The sequence below is a fragment of the Myotis brandtii genome, unplaced genomic scaffold, assembly GCF_000412655.1.
Source record: "Myotis brandtii unplaced genomic scaffold, ASM41265v1 scaffold216, whole genome shotgun sequence".
NCBI lineage: Eukaryota > Metazoa > Chordata > Mammalia > Chiroptera > Vespertilionidae > Myotis > Myotis brandtii.
The window spans coordinates 4,199,245-4,217,326 of NW_005358092.1; the positions used below are offsets into that span (position 1 = coordinate 4,199,245).

At 37.2% G+C, this 18,082-nt stretch overlaps 1 protein-coding gene across 1 annotated transcript in view; it reads right to left on the reverse strand.

Moving 5' to 3' along the window:
• The window catches only part of CCDC77 (coiled-coil domain containing 77), a 41,654-nt gene extending 38,454 nt beyond the window's left edge, over nucleotides 1-3,200 (reverse strand). Inside the window, exons 1-2 of the mRNA XM_005865944.2 lie at nucleotides 3,184-3,200; nucleotides 534-588 (exon numbers count right to left, since the gene is read on the reverse strand). The gene's annotated coding sequence lies outside the window, so the exon portion shown is untranslated. The remainder of the gene's footprint in view (nucleotides 1-533; nucleotides 589-3,183) is intronic.
• Nucleotides 3,201-18,082: the final 14,882 nt, after the last annotated feature.

Here is an 18,082-nt window from a genome sequence, read left to right on the forward strand (position 1 = left end):
CTATCACCACCATATCTAAAATCTGACAACCACTCAGATTTTATTTATTTAAAATATTTTTTTATTGATTTCAGAGAGGAAGAGAGAGATAGAAACATCAATGATGAGAGAGAACCATTGATGGGCTGACTCCTGCATACCCCACACTGGGGACCGAGCCCACAACCCAGGCATGTGCCCTTGACCAGAACTGAACCTGGGACCTTTCAATCCGCAGGCTGATGCTTCATCCACTAAGCCAAACCAGCCAGCGCGCGCCCCCCTCCTTTTAAAAATATATTTTCATTGATTTCAGAGAGAGGAAGGGAGAGGGAGAGATAGAAACATCAATGATGAAAGAGAATCATTGATCGGCTGCCTCCTGCATGCCCCCTACTGGGGATTGAGCCTGCAACCCGGGTATGTGCCCTGACCTGGAATCAAACCAGGGACCCTTCAGTCCCAACGCTTTATCCACTGAGCCAAACCAGCTAGGGCACCATCTCCCTTTTTATTCTCTTGTTTAAAAGATTACTTTCCTTCTTCAAACTTACGTTCTTCTATAAAACTTCTCCAAATTGGACCAATTTGACTCTAGTAGAAAATAACCTAGAAAATAAAAATGGTAATTGGGTTGGTATGATAGATACAGGTGACATTTTAAAATATAGTTTTATTGAGATATAATTCACATTCCATACAATAGAGTCATTTAAAGTGTATCATTCAATGATTAGTATATTCACAGATAGGCCCAACCATCACCAGTCAATTGTACAACATTTTTATCACTTAAGAAGGAACCCTATATCCTTTAGCTATCACCCCTGTGCTCCACCCAGTCCTCCCCGAAGCAACCACTACCCTACTTTCTGTTTCTATAGACCTTCCTATTATGGGCATTCATATGAATGCAATCATACAGTATGTGGTCTTTTGTGACTGGCTTCTTGCACTCAGTATAATGTTTTCAGTACTTGCTGTAGTCAGTACTTCATTCCTTTTTATGTCCAAATAACACTACATTTTATGAATATGGGTGACATTTTAAAGATAAATATCACTGTTCTAAAACTAATTAAGAGTAACTTAGAACTTTAAAACAGTCTTCCAACAACCTGCAATCTCTTCTCCCTCATAGACAGTCTCACTCCTTCTGGGCTATTGCAAATCTACAAAAAGTTGTTTGTACTCACATTTAATTTTTTTTTTTTTTATAATCGCTAACAATCTAACTTCTTCTACATCTGTTCTTGGTCAGCAGACATACAATTTAATAAACTTCGTTGCTCTTTTGGGTTCCTATCTATCATCCAACAAGTCCCTTCTTGATGTGTATGCTTAATTTGTCAGTGTTGATCACCCTTTTAAAAAAATATTGCTTTGTAGTTGAGAGCGTGGATTCTGAAATCAAACAGACTTGAGTTTGAGTCAAAGGTCTGTCCCTTTTTAGCTGTGTGACTTCAGGCAAGTTACTTAATCTCTCTAAACTTCAGTTACTTCTTAGAAAATGGGGAGAACAGCATGTTTTTTATAGGTCAGTGTAAAGATTAAATGAACTAATGAATGAAAGGGCTGACTGAGCACAATGTCTGGTACACAACAGGCACTCAGTAACTGCAGGTTATTTTTACTGAAAATGTTCCTCCCTTGGTTCAAAGGTTCTGTCCTCAACTTTCTTTTTACTACTTCTTCTATCTATTTCTTTGGAAACATCATTATTTTCACTGCTTTTGTGATTATCTCTGTCATTAAAACACTACCTGGAATAGAATAACAACTACTTGTTAAATGAACAAATAGATCTCTTTCAATCTCCTAATTTGAGTTTCCAACTATGTAATGGACATTTTCATGTTTATGTCCCATTGGAGCTTGAAATGTTTAACAAAAAGAGAAAAAAAAATCACTCAAATCATATATTTTTTAGCACCTCAAAACGAACACTTCCTAAACCTAATACATCATCTTTTCCATCCAAACATGTTCCTTCTGACTTTCCTATTTTAGGTACTAAATTCAGCATCTTCCAAGCAACCTGAACTTGAAAATTTTAATTCATTATTTTATTACTACTTCTCTTGACCCTCTCATGCAACCATATAAAAATCATCTATATCCTATCTCGACAATAACCGTGCTAATTCAGGATCTCCCTATCCTCTTATCCACTCTACTACAATGGCTTCACTGTTCTACACACACCTGGTCTCCCCTGGACCATCTTCTTAAACATCATAAAAGTCATCAATAGCTTCTCACAGCCAAATGCATTAAATCAAACTCAGCCTAGAGGTCACTGCTTTCTTCATAAGGACCAAACCTATCTCTCCTGCCTTATTTCCCTATACTCCCCCTAAGCATATCCTTGGTTTCCAGATAGCTCGCCTCCTCGCCTCCAGTTCCTCCAACTGGAAGAGAGCTCTCTCCACTTTCATAGTTTCACTTAATGAAATCCAGTCTGTCCATAAAAACTCCAATAGTACCTCCTTCATCTCTTTCCTGAGTCTCTCCATCCAAAATGATCTATCAAAATTATCTAACTGCAAAAGGACTGCAGTTGTAATTCTCTAAAAGTTAACATATTGGAGTTCTTTGCTGCTATCATTTCTTCCATGATAGTGCATGTCCCTTGCAGGTAGAAACTCTGCCTCACTCTTCATTGTACCCCCCCCCCCAAAAAAAAACCAACCGAATGCCCTTGCCCTTGCTTGATGGGTTTCAGCTAGCTTGTATTCCTACTCCTCTGTGACATCCTTGTTTAGGTGTGTTTTTTAGAGCCTATCTACTTACAATTAACATTTGTTTAGCACTTTGACATTTACTTTATCTAAGCCCACAACAACTCTGTGAAGTACTTTTTATTATCCCTTAATTTAACAAATGAGACTGAAGCTTAATTAGACTAGCTTGGCGTGAGGGCATACCGGAACCCATCTCCAGGACGTCCTAATTCTGTACTCTTTTTTCAATTCCATCCCGTTTCCAACTCCCTCGTCGCTATAGCTCCTCAGTGCTCTAGCACCCCGAAATCTTGGCATCTTGTAACTTTCCCCTTCCGGTCCCCAGCCCTCCTGACGACCCCCTTCCCCCCCATATTACAGGCTCAGACCCCTCTCTTCCGCAGTTACTTCTCCCTCACCTGGTTTTCCTCCCCAAGACCCCTAGCTTAGCCCCCTCCCCGGAACCCGAAACTGTACTCACGCCACGCTAAGCCACCTGGTCGCAGAACCCAACGGAAAAACAAAAGTTAAATAGGGGAGCGTCGCGGCGCCACCGAACGTGCACGAATTCGTCCAATCGCCCACAACTTTACACACCAATGGGTGTGCGCACCAATAGGAAGGTTATTCACATAGGGGCACGCCCCACTCCACCCTTGCCCGCCTCTTACCGCGCAGAGATGCTGGGAAATGTAGTTTATTTCTGCACGTTGCTCTCTGGGCGGAGGATGTAGGGAGCCTATAACCCAGCTCTCCCGGTGTGATGTTTGAGGTCAGAACCAACTAGTTCTGGGCACTCCAAGTTTATTTTTGCTCAACGACTTGGTTTTCATGAAAAAATGATGCAGAAACGCGATGCATAGTCATGGAAAGGATCACAGGATTATTATGTGTTGTAACGTACAAGAAGGTGAAGATAAGATAGTTTCTCCTTCAGTGCACTGGTGTCCTGAGCCAACAGAGGGCCTGTGGCTCAATTTGTACAGTCAGGGGATTCTGTATATAAATGCTGTTATTTTTGTTAGATAGCAGATTCCTGAGATGTGAAAACTTGGCTTTAATAATATAAGCTAGTTAAAAACCCAATTGTGGTCTCATCTTTCCAGAAGAGAAGGTGTCCCAGGAGTAGAGGAAAAGGAACTTAATTTTCTTACTTAAAAAAAAATTGATTTGAGAGAGAGAAACATCAATTTGTTGTTCCACTTATTTATGCATTCATTGTTTGATTCTTGTATGTGCCCTGACCAGGGATTGAAGCCACAACCTTGGTGTATCAGGACAATGCTCTAACCAATGTTTCTGGCCAGCGGAAAGAAACTTTAGTCTCAGAGCTGCAGCTACTGTTATGGAAAAGCTGAGACTCTTCACTGATATAAGACCTAAGGATGTCTAAAAGAAGCTTGCCATCGTCTCCTAAACCTGACTTTTCCCCTTTTGTGATCTTCTTTATTAGTTACATCAAGATCTTCCCAGACACCTTGGTTCAATATATATTTCTCTCTTTTGGCCCCTCCATTTTTTTTTTTTTTTAATCCTCACTCCAGGATATTTTTTCATTGATTTTTAGAGAGAGAGTGGAAAAGAGAGGGAGAGACAGAGAGAAACTTCGATGTGAGAGAAACACATCGATTGTTTGTCTCCTGTTTGTGCCCTGACCAGGGCCCAGGCCTGGGAGGAGCCTGCAACCAAGGTACATGCCCTTGACTGGAATCGAACCTGGGACCTTTCCGTCTGCAGACCGATGCTCTATCCACTGAACTAAACTGGCTAGGGTGCCCCTACATTTTTAAAAACCAAATCATGGTGATTATCTTCATGTTGGTTATTAAATATATATCTTCCTATTTATTTCCACTGCAGGTTTCATTACCTTTCACTTGAACTACTAAAATAAATATTTTTTCTCATTAACTTTGTTTTAATGAGTTTCAAAAATCTGTGACAGATTTTTGGTCAAGTTGTTTCCATTAAAAAGTACTGATGTTGCCCTAACTGGTTTGGCTCAGTGGATAGAGCGTTGGCCTGCAGACTCAAGGGTCCCAGGTTCGATTCCGGTCAAGGGCATGTACCTTGGTTGCGGGCACATCCCCAGTGGGGAGTGTGCAGGAGGCAGCTGATCGATGTTTCTCTCTCATCGATGTTCTCCATCCCCAGTGCTGGAGGCAGATGATCAATGATTCTCTCTCATCATTGATGTTTCTATCTCTCTTCTCCCTCTCCCTTCCTCTCTGAAATCAATAAAAATATATTCTGTTTAAAAAAGTACTAATGTTAAAAACTAATAAAAGCTGCCACACACAAAATACACAAAACATTCTTCTTTCCTTCTGAAGGTTTTGCGATGAATTGTAATCATTAACCTGTCTTATTCTATTAAACTTAAATGGCCAACCAAGAGGAACAGTTCTGAGACTGTTCTTCTACCACTGATTAAGACTCGGGTGGCGGGTATTGGGATAATATTCATTTAGCCTGAGCTTTCTGGGCAGACTTGGTGACTTTGCTAGCTCCAGCTGCCTTCTTGTCCACTGCTTTGATGGCACCTAAACCATTAGTCAGACAACCCCCGAGGGGTCCCAGATTGGTGCAGGCTGGGCTGAGGGACACCCCCCCCCAAGTGCACAAATTTCGTGCACCAGGCCTCTAGTCTATTCTATAAAAGATGATTATTTAAAAATAAATAAACAAATAAAAGATGATTTTTTAAAAGCACACTTCTGGACATGTCACACTCCTGGTCATAAACTTTTGGTGATTCCACACAGAGTAGAAGATGAAGTCCAGATAGTAATATGGCATTCAAACACTGCCACAGCCAGACCCATTATTTCTATTATTATAGATAACTAGTTATTTCTGAATGTAACATGGTACTTTTCAGCTTTGTCTAATACTCTTCCTTTTATCTGCTTTGACCCTTTCCATTAATTTACATCCAGAAAATTCCTACCAAAGCCAAAGCAAATACTGTCTCCTTGATTGAAAGTAACCTCTTCTGCTTTGATATTTATGTAGCAAATTGTCATTGTATTATTATAGCATAGCTTATACCCAAATGTCATCAATATTTCTATTTAATTTTTATTTATTTATTTTAGAGAGAGAGGGAGAGGAAACATGAATTTGTTGTTCCACTTATTTATGCTTTAATTGGTTGTTTCCTGTATGTGCCCTGACCAGGGAACAAAACCAAAACCGTGGTGTATCAGGATGATGCCATAACCAACTGAGCTACCAAGCTGAGGCAAATGTCATCAATCTTGAGTCCTTCTCTGATTACCCTATCCTCCCTTACCATCCTCCACTCCCTCTACTCCCTCCCTTTTCTACTTTTATTTTTTAATATTTTTCTTTTCTACTTTTAAATAGATCTTATCAGCACCTAAAATAGTAAATTTTTATTTGCTTATGTTTATTATATTATCTCCCATCACCACTAGAATGTAAGCTTCATGAGTGGAGATAATTTGTCTTTTTGTCATATATCCAGCATCTAGGAGAGTGCCTGACACATAGCAGGTACCTAACTGGTTTTGGATGCATGCATAACATTTCTCTCTACATGTGTATTGCCTCCCCTATTAGATTGCTTTCTTTTCATTCTATATCTAGGTAATGTGTCATCATTCACTCAAATGCCAAAAGTTAATTCTCAACCCATCTGTCTCTTACAATCACCTAATAACAGATTGATAATTCTTTTTAAAAATATGGAATGCTTCACGAATTTGCATGTCATCCTTGCTCATGAGCCATGCTAATCCTCTCTGTATCATTCCAATTATTTTAGTATATGTGCTGCTGAAGCGAGCATGATAACTTTTTTAAAAAAAATCATTCCATTGGCAGAGGATGAATTAAGAACAATGCTGGCCCTGACCCAGTAGCTCAGCTGGTTAGAGTGTCATCCTGATACGTCATGGTTGCAGATTTGACACCACCACCCCCCGACCCAATCAGGGAACATACAAGAATCAACCAATGAATGCATAAATAAATGGAACAACAAGTCAATGTTTCTCCCTTCCTCCCCTTCTTTCTCTTCCCCCTTCTCTCCTTCTTCTTCTCTCTCTCTAAAATAATTTTTTTAAAAAGAATAATGCTGGAAGATTTGGGAGGTTACAGTGATAATTCATGTGAAGCTAAAGGCCTAAAAAGAGTGTCAATGATGGGATTATGATGAAGGAAATGGGAAATATTTTAAAGTTCCAACTGACTGGACCCAGGACAGGGAAGCTAGCTAGAGTAGCTGACACTAATCAGAATGAAAAATACAAGAGGAAGAATATATGTGGAGGCTGTGAGAAGAGCAGCTTGGGGAATACTAGCTTGATATATTCTCTGGCCCCAGGGCTTTACTTTCCTACTCAGCTTAGTTCTGGGGTGCATAACATTGACTGTTCTTGCCAATCATCTCATCTCTTTTCCTTTGTCTTCCTGTTGTAATTGTCCTGATAATCCCGTCACTTGAGATTATTCTTACCATCTGCCTTCTATGTATGCTGCTGGAGAATGGCTCACATTTGTGGAAAATTATACTGTTACTGTGACAGTCAGTCGGAGTGCGGGGGAGCCTCCCCATTGGCCAAGATGATGACAGGGAGAGGTTTTTACACTGAGCGCCAAAACCTAGAAATATGAATGGACAGGAGCCCCATGTGTGCCAAAAGCTAGCAAGATAATTGGATAGAAAAAAAGCTCTCCCCTGCCTATCCCTATAAGAATGGTGGGCTTGAGCAGGAAGAGAGGTAATCTTTGAGTCAGGAGTCCACTATTCTCCTAGGTCATGGCACCTGAATAAAATCTCTTTCCTTTTGCACCAGAACCTGCCTCAGCTTTTGGCTTTCATGGAAGGCAGCTGAACCTGTGTTTTTTTGTTCAGTTACAATACCACTATACATTTATGTTCTCTAACTTCAGTTAAACCCTCAGAAGTAAAGAACAACACTTCCTGCCCTAACTGGTTTGGCTCAGTGGATAGAGAGTTGGCCTGCGGACTGAAGGGTCCCAGGTTTGATTTCGGTCAAGGGCATGTACCTTGGTTGCCGGCACATCCCCAGTAGGGGGTGTGCAGGAGGCAGCTGATCGATGTTTCTCACTCATCGATGTTTCTAACTCTCTATTCCTCTCCCTTCCTCTCTGTAGAAAATCAATAAAATATATTTTTTAAAAGTTAAAAAAAGAAAGAAAGAACAACACTTCCTAGGTTCCTAGGATATGTTTGTTCCTTCTTCTAATTTCCACAGTCACCATTTTGGACACTCACCATTTACTTCAAGCCCCTAATGCAGCCCTTCCAGTACCTCCCTCTTTGTTTCTCAAAGGCACCAACTGCCTCAACTGTTTGTCTTCTTACCCACTTACTTACCATCTCTGTACTTGTAGTTCCTTCCTTCTTTTCCTTGCTTTGCAGACAGATGTGTTCCTCTTCTCATCATGCTCTCTTTCTTTTATCTCTTCAGAGACTTTGATTTTTCTCTTATATACTCAATGTCCATTTCTCCATTAGTTCTTCCTCCACAGCACTTAGATGTACTCATTTCTCCTAGCTTGTAAAAACTCTCTTTTATTCTCCTTTATAATTTCCATACCCCACCTTTTCCTCTACAGCCAAGGAATCTTCAGTGTGTGCTTGGCTCCTTTTCTTCACCTCCCATTCACCCCCAATTCACCAGGAACTGCATTTTGACTCCGTAACTTTATTTAAATTGCTCTATGACCTACTAATTGCTCAATTTAATGATCACTTATTATCTGTCTTATCTCACATGATCTCTTTCTGGCATTTTATGCTGTTGCCAATTTTCACCTTTCTCCAAGCTTTACTCACTTGATGACTATGAAAATACCCTCAAATCTCTCCCTTTATTCATTCTTAGAATCATGTACTAGGTTTTTTTTTTCTAGTGAAAGAATCATTACCTTTCTGGAAAAAAAATTAACTTTTAATTCGTTCAATACAAATAACTAAAGAGTAAATATCTGGCTTCTCTTAGTTGTCGGGAGAAATCATAGGGTTCACAGAAACAATATATCTCAGAGCAAGAATCAATAAAATTGAAGTAGCACATATTTAGTATGCTCCTATCTTTGCTTAATGCTATATTTAAGAAGTAATAACTATTCTCTGAGAGCACACAGAAAAACAGACAAAGCACATACAAATACATTAAAGGAAATATGAGTATACAAAAAGTAGATGCCTATCCAGGGAATCTACACCAAGAAAACAAAGAAATAATTAGTAACCATTATTTTAATATTGAAAACCACTGTGCAGAGAGAAGGTAGAAGAATGCTATTTACCATCTCCTCTCCATAATTATTATTTTTATTTTTACTCTCATATCTAGGTTGGTACATAGTAGAGAGAAAGGTCTGTGTTGTCTGTCCTCTATAAAGTCATATGTGGTATAGAAAATTATTGATAATGTCTTTGGAATAAATTTGGGCTAACATAAATCAATTATGAGAGGATACTTCACCCATTTTTTAAATTTAGAAGCTCTTGGTACATTACAAACTACACAAATATTTTGGTAAATATAAATTTAGAGATTCAAGTGACATGTTTTACTTAGCTAAATTATTTTTTTACAGTACATTTTGAAGTTCCACTAGTTACTCATATGGAATAAATTCAAATTGTCATTTACCCCCATTTGCAGTAGGGGATATAAAATTAAACACCAAAACTGAACCATAATCCAGAAAGATAGCAAAGGACCTTGTAAACTGAAAAATACAGACTATTTTCCTTGAAGCAGTAATAAGATGTTCTTTGATACATATCCATGGACTGCTGAAACAATTCATCATGCACTTAAATTCATTGGTAATCTTGTGTCTTGCCTTCCAACAGCCCTTTATCTCCTCAGTATAAAAGAAAACTTGATTAGGAATACATTAAACTAATAATGTAAATAAAATTCAAGTAAATAATACTAATATGTTGGGCAGACATAAGCTGTGGGCACTTTGAGGGAAGGTAGACATAAACTAAATATGAATGTTCAGATAACCCGATTGGAAAGTAGTTGTCACTTTAAGGGAGGACAACAGACAGTGATAATTCACAAATAGTTTCTGTAGACCTTAATTTTAGGTACAAATATATTTACTCATTATCTTGAAGAAAAGATAAAATAACACTATCAATTCATATGAAGAATATGCAAAGGTTTAAATTGTTTTCAAAAATTATGGAACTTTAAAGAAATGGTGAAGTCAATGATAAGAAGGAATTATCTATGAAAGAAATAGATAATCAAACTATAGGATCAGTCTAATAGTCTAATTAGTCTAATTAGTATGAGATAGTATTCCAGAAGAAGAGAAAGAATGCATATACAGAAAAACTTTGGTTAAGAGGCTACATTTAGAGAGGCTGGATGAAAAAGTTGAAGGGATTAAGCAGTATAAATTAGTAATTACAGCATAGTCACAGAGATGTAGATTATAGCATAAGGAATAAAGTCAATAATCTACACTAATAAAAGAGAAACATGGTAATTAGCGTACGACCGCTACCCTTCCCATTGGCTAATCAGCATATCCTTATGCAAATTAACTGTCAGCCAAGATGGCGGCCGGCAGCCAGGCAGCTGGAAGCGAACATGAGGCTTCCTTGCTTCAGTGACTGCAGACTCCAACAGGGAAACCACTCTGTAAAGTATATGATTTTCTAACCACATTTTTGTACATCTGAAACTAATATAGAATAATATTAAATGTAAATTATAATTGAAAAAAAAATTTAAAAGTAAAAAAAAAAAAGAGTACATTTATACCAGAATTTTGAACATAGTGACTAACAGATCTTTTATTTAAACATTAAGATATATAAAAGAAAGTTATAAAGGAAGGGATTTGTTCAATAATTCATGGTGGCATTTCATAAGAATTTGGAGATAACATAAATCTCAGGCCTACGTTACATTCAATGACTCTGGTAAATAAAATGATCTAAAAAATTTTAATGCCATATTTCAAATGATTTTTTAATTAATGTCATGATAAAGGAAGAAGGAATATTTTAAATCACAGCTTTCCAACTTTATCTATAAATATAAAAGGCTAAGTGACTGACTGTAGGTCCATCCAACTGTCCGAAATAATTTTATAATACTATATTATATATACTATTTTGACATGTAATTTTTTGTAGTAATGTAATTACCTCACGAATCTTTCTTCTAATTAATTTCCTTTCAATGTGCACGAATCCGTGCACTGGGCCATAATAGTTCATAAAAATTGAATCTCTCTCTCTCCTATTCTGATTTGTCTCCTATAAAGTAGATAAAGTCTGTTTTTCCAAACCCCACTTAAAAATGAGTCTTAAGTATATCATATGTGTATTCATATTGAATTTCTTGACTTTTACTTTCGGTAGTTTGTAGTACTAATAACCATTTTTGTCTGTTTTCTAAATGCTAAATCTAGCAATAAGGCCTTTCCCAAACCTCATTCTGACACACATTAAGAAGCACTGATTTAAAGTGATGTTCAAACATAGCACTAAGTGAGAACTAAATAGAAATGTTTACTGAATTGAATTGTTGAACTTAACTGAATTCAATCACAGGTCATCAAATGCAAAATAAACTCATTATTTTGGCTTAAATGAATTTAAAAATTTGTTAAAGAATATATGAGAACTTATTGTATTATAGAAGAATCTAGTAACTATACAGTGTAAAATTATTATATTTATTTTAATGTTACAAAATCATAACTGACTAAACAAAATCTACTCAAGGACAATGTTGATTATCATTTTAATGTAACAGAGTAAAAAAAAGTTTATTTTAAAGCTTTACATTCCACATTGCCAACCTTTAAGAAATTATAATTATCTGACAAGGCAAAATATTTATTTATTTTATGTTTTTACAGAATATTAGCATTTTTTTTTGTAGAAAAAATAGACACATTTCTGTCTCCATCAAGGTGTCACAAGAAATTAGGTAATAAAAGCAAAAATGCAAATCCTAAAGTCATCTAGTGCTTTTCTTCTAATTCCAAATAGAAAACAACAATGAAAAAATGTTCTCAGATTTTTAAATCTCTCTAAATAATACCCAGGTGCAAGAAAGCTATAGATTTCTCTCATCTCATTTTTAAGTTTAATATTCTAAAAAAGTATTTCCTCCAGGGAAAACTGATCAATTACAGAATTTAATAACACAATTCCACTTTACCTAGTCTTAAATTCATCCTTGAGAGACAGGATTGCTCTTGTTTATATAGTACGGTAGTAGCTAGTCTAGTATTTTAAAAACATTACCGTCCTTTATATTAGAGTGCCTTCCCTAGTAATCTCTGAATAGTCTGAAATAGCATATTAATCATAAACAATATGGTTTAGTAGATAAATACTATATGGAGACTAATACAAAATCCTCTTTAAAAATAAAATATTTAGCCTTTTGTACATCAAATTAGAACCTGAAAGGTCAAGAATGTACATAGTTTCAAATATACAAACTATGTACTAAAGTAATAAATATAAAATGTCTTTTAATTCAAAGCTCTGTGGGTGCTGCTGTCAGTGGGAAGTGTGCTGGAGACGGGGTCTCCACACTGAAGGTTGTTCCTGCCTGTTTCTAGTAGGCTGTTAGTTTTTACCTGCATTTTCTTTACAACTGGCACCACACTGTGGCACAGATTAGTGGAGGACAATGGTGAATTGCTCCCAAATTCTGTCTTAGCCTTGTACAGTAATACTCAAATTTGCAGCCAAAACACTTCCAGGGCCTGATTCTGGAGCGGGCATCTCCTGCACATCCTCAAGCTCTCTCCAACATCCCAGGACTCTGATGACATCAAGTTTACACATTGGACATGTGTGATGATCCAAAAGCCATGGGTCAACACAAATTCTATGAAAAATATGCTTGCATGGCAAATTTTGAAAACATCCTTCACTTTAAATTTCTCAATACACACTGCAAAATTCTCCAACGTTGACATTGATTCGCTTTTCTCCATGCTTTGGAGTATGATGTGGAAGCTGGCCAATAACTTTCTTGTTTTTTTCTATGCTCTGACTTCCAAACTGTGAGCCAATATATAGAAAACACTGTATAAAGTAAAATATTAGTGAAAAGACTAAATATTTAAAATATATTTCCCCCTTTTTTCAACTACATATTTGTGTGATTCTGGATTTTCTTCATATATTTCAACCAAAACATATCACAACAGATTGAAAGCAGAAACAGATATGAGAATCCAGCTCAATCTTACTAAGTTGAACATTTAAAAAATTTTCAAAAATGTAAATAAATGCCATACTTCTCATTACATTTTGAAAATATTATTATTTTATTTTTTATTTTTTTATTGTCTAAAGTTTTACATATGTCTCCTTTTCCCCCAATTGACCCCGCAGCCAGCCATTCCCACCCTGGCAAGCCCCCACCACCCCAGCGTCTGTATCAGGATAAAATTCTTTTTTCTAAGTTGTTAACAGGTATTTTAACATTTGTTAAATATATAAAATAACACTTTGTTTATCTACACTTTTAAAATCACTTCCCTTATATTACAGGAGATTCCAATACAAAATAAAAATGAACATTGTAATGTCTAAAGGCTGAGATGTGTATCCTTGGTTTGAAATTTCAGCGAAAGAGTTATATGGGAACGGTAGATATTTTCAATGATTGATTTGGACACAAATATATAATGCTTAAAATAAAAGTTTTTCAAACAAAACACTTCCATTCACCACAAGATAAATACAAAATAAATTTGTTCTTAATTTTTTTAACTTTATTTTTATTGTTTACATTATTACAGATGTCCCCATTTTCCACCCCTTTGCCCACCTCCACACAGACCTGCTCCCCATCTGGCCATCACCATATTGTTGTCTGTGTCTATGGGTTATGAATATACAGTGTGTTCTTTTGTTACTCCTTTTACCTTCTTTCATCCAGTCTGCCCCCTCCAAATCCCCTCTGACAGCTGTCAATGTGTTCCATGTGTCCATGCCTCTAGTTCTATTTTGTTCGTCAATTTATTTTGTTCATTAGATTCCACATGTAAGTGAGATCATATGGTATTTGCCTTTCTCTGACTAGCTTACTTCACTTAGCATTAGAATCTCCAGGTCCATCTATGCTGTGGCAATTGGTAAGAGTTTCTTCTTTGTTATAGCTGTGTATTATTCCATGGTGTAAATGTGCCAGAGTTCTCTTTATCCACTCATCTACTGATGGGTACTTGGGCTGTTTCCAGATCTTGGCAATTGTAAATAATGCTGCTATAAGCATAGGGGTGCATATATTCTTTCTGATTGGTGTTTTGTGAATCTGAGGATATATTTCCAGAAATGGGACTGCTGGCTCAAAAGAAAGTTTCACTTTTAATTTTTTGAGGAAATTCCATATTGTTTTCTGTAGTGGCTGCACCAGTCTGCATTCCCACCAGCAGTGCATGAGGGTTCCTTTTTCTCCGCATCCTCGCCAGCACTTGTTTGTTGACTTGTTGATGATAGCCATTCTGACAGGTGTGAGATGGTATCTCATTGTTGTTTTGATATGCATCTCTCAGATGATTAGTGACTTTGAGCATGTTTTCATGTTTCTTGGCCTTTCTGTATGTCTCTTTCGAAAAGTGTCTATATAGGTCCTTTGCCCATTTTTTGATTGGATCGTTTGAAAATATTATTATTAGTAAAGTATATTTTATTACCATGTATGATGGCTGCTTGGCCAGAGTGGCTCAGTTGGTTGAGCATTGTCCTGTGCACTGAAAGGTTGCCGGTTTGATTCCTGGTCAGGGCACATACCCAGGCTTTGGTTTGATTCCCAATCAACTGATCGATGTTTCTCTCTAAAGTCAATGTTTCTCTCTCTCTCCCCTTGCTCTCTCTCTGGTGAGGATTAAAAACAACAATAACAACAAGAAAAAGAACCACATGCATGATGGCTAATTTTATGTGTCACCTTGGAGAGTGTTTTTGAGTGAGGTTTACATTTAATTAATGAATTTTTAGTAAAGCATACTGCCCTCCATAATGTGGAGGGCCTCATTCAATCAGTTGAAGGCTTAAATAGAAACAAAGCCAGCCTCCCCAAAACAAGATGGAGATCTGCTGCAGACTGCCTTCCGATTTTATCTGTACTGTCAGCTCTTCTGGGCCTCTAACCTGCCAGCCAACACTGCAGATTTTGGACTTGCCATCCTTCCTACGTATGTGAACCAATTGCTCATGATAAATTTCTTTCCATCTATGTACACATCCTATTGGTCTTGTTTTTCTGGAGAATGCTGACTAATCCAACATGTAATGGGTTTATTACTTTTATTTTTAAATGAACATTTTAAACACTTAGTTTTAATGTCTAACATAGTAAATATCTATACCATATAATCCATATAAACAAGATCTTATTAGGGTTCTCAATAATTTTTAAGAGTGTAAAGGGATCCTGAAACCAAAAAGTTTGAGAACCGCTGGTAAATTATATTTAAAATACAATGGCCTTTCTTTTTTTAAAAAAAATATATTTTATTGATTTTTCACAGAGAGGAAGGGAGAGGAATACAGAGTTAGAAACATCGACGAGTGAGAAACATCGATCAGCTGCCTCCTGCACACTCCCTATTGGAGATGTGCCTGCAACCAAGGTACATGCCCTTGACCGGTAGTAATTTTGATTTTTTTGCTTTTTAAAACTAGCCCTCCATCAATGAATCTAAATTTATGAAGTTTTATTGCATCTTTAAAAAATCCAGAGACCACAGCCTAGCCAATGATGACCACACTTTTCATTTTATTCTATTCTAGCACTAAGATAAATACATAATACTCCAATATTATTTATTTTCTCTAAAAGGTTCATTTTAAGAACTAACGAAATAATGAAAACACCTTTAAACTACAGCTATACTCAACTATTCTGCCCCAAACCCAAATACCTGACAGTCAATTTAACATCATGTGTGAAGAATGCCCTCAGAAGGGCTGATAAAACACAAGTTTTGGATCTTTGCAATAGTGATTCAAAGGGGTGGGTATGAGGGTAAGGGTAGCATCTGAATCTGAGGTGGGAGCAACTGGAGAAGGTTTTTTCATCCCCAGCAGATACTTACTGCCCTTCTCTTACAGACTCACTGCTAGTGTGACTGCTACAGATTTCTCAGGAGTATCAAGGCAAATAAAAATGAATGAGAATTGCCCTGGCTAGCGTGGATCAGTGGTTAGAGCACTGACCCAGGCACTGAAGGGTCTCGGGTTCAATTCCCGATCAAGGGCACACACCTGGATTGTGGGTTCGCGCTCTGATCCCTGTGTTTCTCTCCCTGCCCCACACTCCACTCTCTCTGAAAAGCAATGGAAAAAATATCCTCAGGTGAAGATTAAAAAAAAAATACTGAGAATCGTTACTTTATAATTTTATATGCTACTAGGAGGATAGTTTAGATAATAAGTATAACTTTAAAGAATAATAGGAAATCAACAGGAACAATACAAACTTTTGGGAGTTTGTGCTTGTACTGAGGGTCTATCAGGGCCTTGCTGCTCTAATAATGTTAAAGCAAAACCATTATATTTTAATTCAATGTTTGATGAAATGAATTATTTCACTGTTACTTGTTTTAGTTAGAATTTCATTACTTTTTCCTTTTTGTGTGAATAACATGGTTGTCCAAATTTAAGTAGTAAAAAATCTCAAATTTTGTTGTAAATCATAATTGTATGCAATGAATCACATCTTTCTTTCTCTATATCTTTGCAATGTAGTATTGTTGCTCTTCCTGTGAAGAAATGGAGTTAATTTACCACCCTCTTGCTTCACTAATAGAATGTCATAGAAGTGATTTTGAACATTTTGGAGGCTAGACTTTAGATCTAGGATTCCACTTTCATACTCTAGGAACACGAAGACCACCATGCCATAAAAAAGCCCTATAACCCTACCAAGGATGAGAAGTCACGTGAATTGAGACCTCCCAGATAACAGCCAGCACCAACTGCCAGCCATGTGAGTGAGATCATCTTCATCCTCCAACTCCAGTCAAGCTGTTAGATGACTATAGCTGCATGAGTGATCTCAGGCCACGCCATGAGAACAGATTGCCAACTCACAGAATAGTAATAATAAAATTATCATTTTCAGCCACAAAGTTTTGAGGTGGTTTGTTACACAACAAAGGCTAACTGAAGCAGAAATATCCCCTCAAAGTGTTTGTGTATGAAAATTAGATTGGTGGGTATAAGTAACTGGGCATCAACTTTTGGATGCTATAATCAAATGGAGGGATATATTACATCCTAGTAGAGTCTCAAATACAGTTTATTAAATGTAAACGTAAGATGAGGCAATGAAACACAAAGTGAATCTATTAATTCATTAATTCAACATATATTTATTGCACACTTTCTAAACACCAAGTACTATTCTAGGTGATGGAAAAGACACTGCCCCTGCCTTTGTATAGTTTATAGTCTGAGGAAGAAAGTAATTAAGTAATTTCAAAAAGTTTGATAAGAAAGCACAGGTTGCTGCTCACTAAACAAACTTAGAGCATTAGGGAAGGCTTTCCAGAGGAAGTGATCTTTAAGCTGACAGGTGAAGGATGAGTAGAAATTTAGCCAGAAAGGGGTATAGGAAACTGGGGTCAGAAGACTACAAATATGCTCCAACAAAGGAAACATTACCTATGAAGGCTCAGAGGTGAGAGAAAACATGGTGCATTCAAACCACCACAATAATTTCTGTGTAGTATGTATATGAAAAAGCACAAGAGATGAAGCTTGGGAGTAGAGCAGCAACTAGTAAAAAGTTTGGAACTGTTGAGTTTGGAGATGAAAAATGACATGACTGCTTTTAGATGAAGCATTATGACAACTGAGTAGAGAGGGATTTGACAGGTGCAAAAACTGAGCTATTATCAACAGTTCAGATGAGAAAAAATTTTAATTAGGAAAGTGATAAAAGGGATGGAGCGACATGGATGGATTTAAGATTTTTAGGCGATAAAATCTCCAAACTTGATACATCTATAATAAAAGCATAATATGCTAATTAGACTGGATAGCCGAAGGACCTTCTGGATGTCATTCCAGACATCCTTCCAGATGACCTTCTGGACGAAGCTCGGGTTGCAAGGGCCGAGCACCTTGCACAAATTTCGTGCATCGGGCCTCTAGTAATTATATATGGATAGTAAAGAAGCAGGAGTGCCTGGCAGGTGTGGCTCAGTGGTTGCCAGTCACCATTGGATTCCCAGTCAGGGCACATGCTGGGCTAGTGGGCTCCACCCCCAGTAGGGCGTGTGCAGGAGGCAACCCATTAATAATTCTCTCTCATCATGGGTGTTTCTATCACTCCCTCCTCTCCCTTCCTCTCTGAAGTCAATAA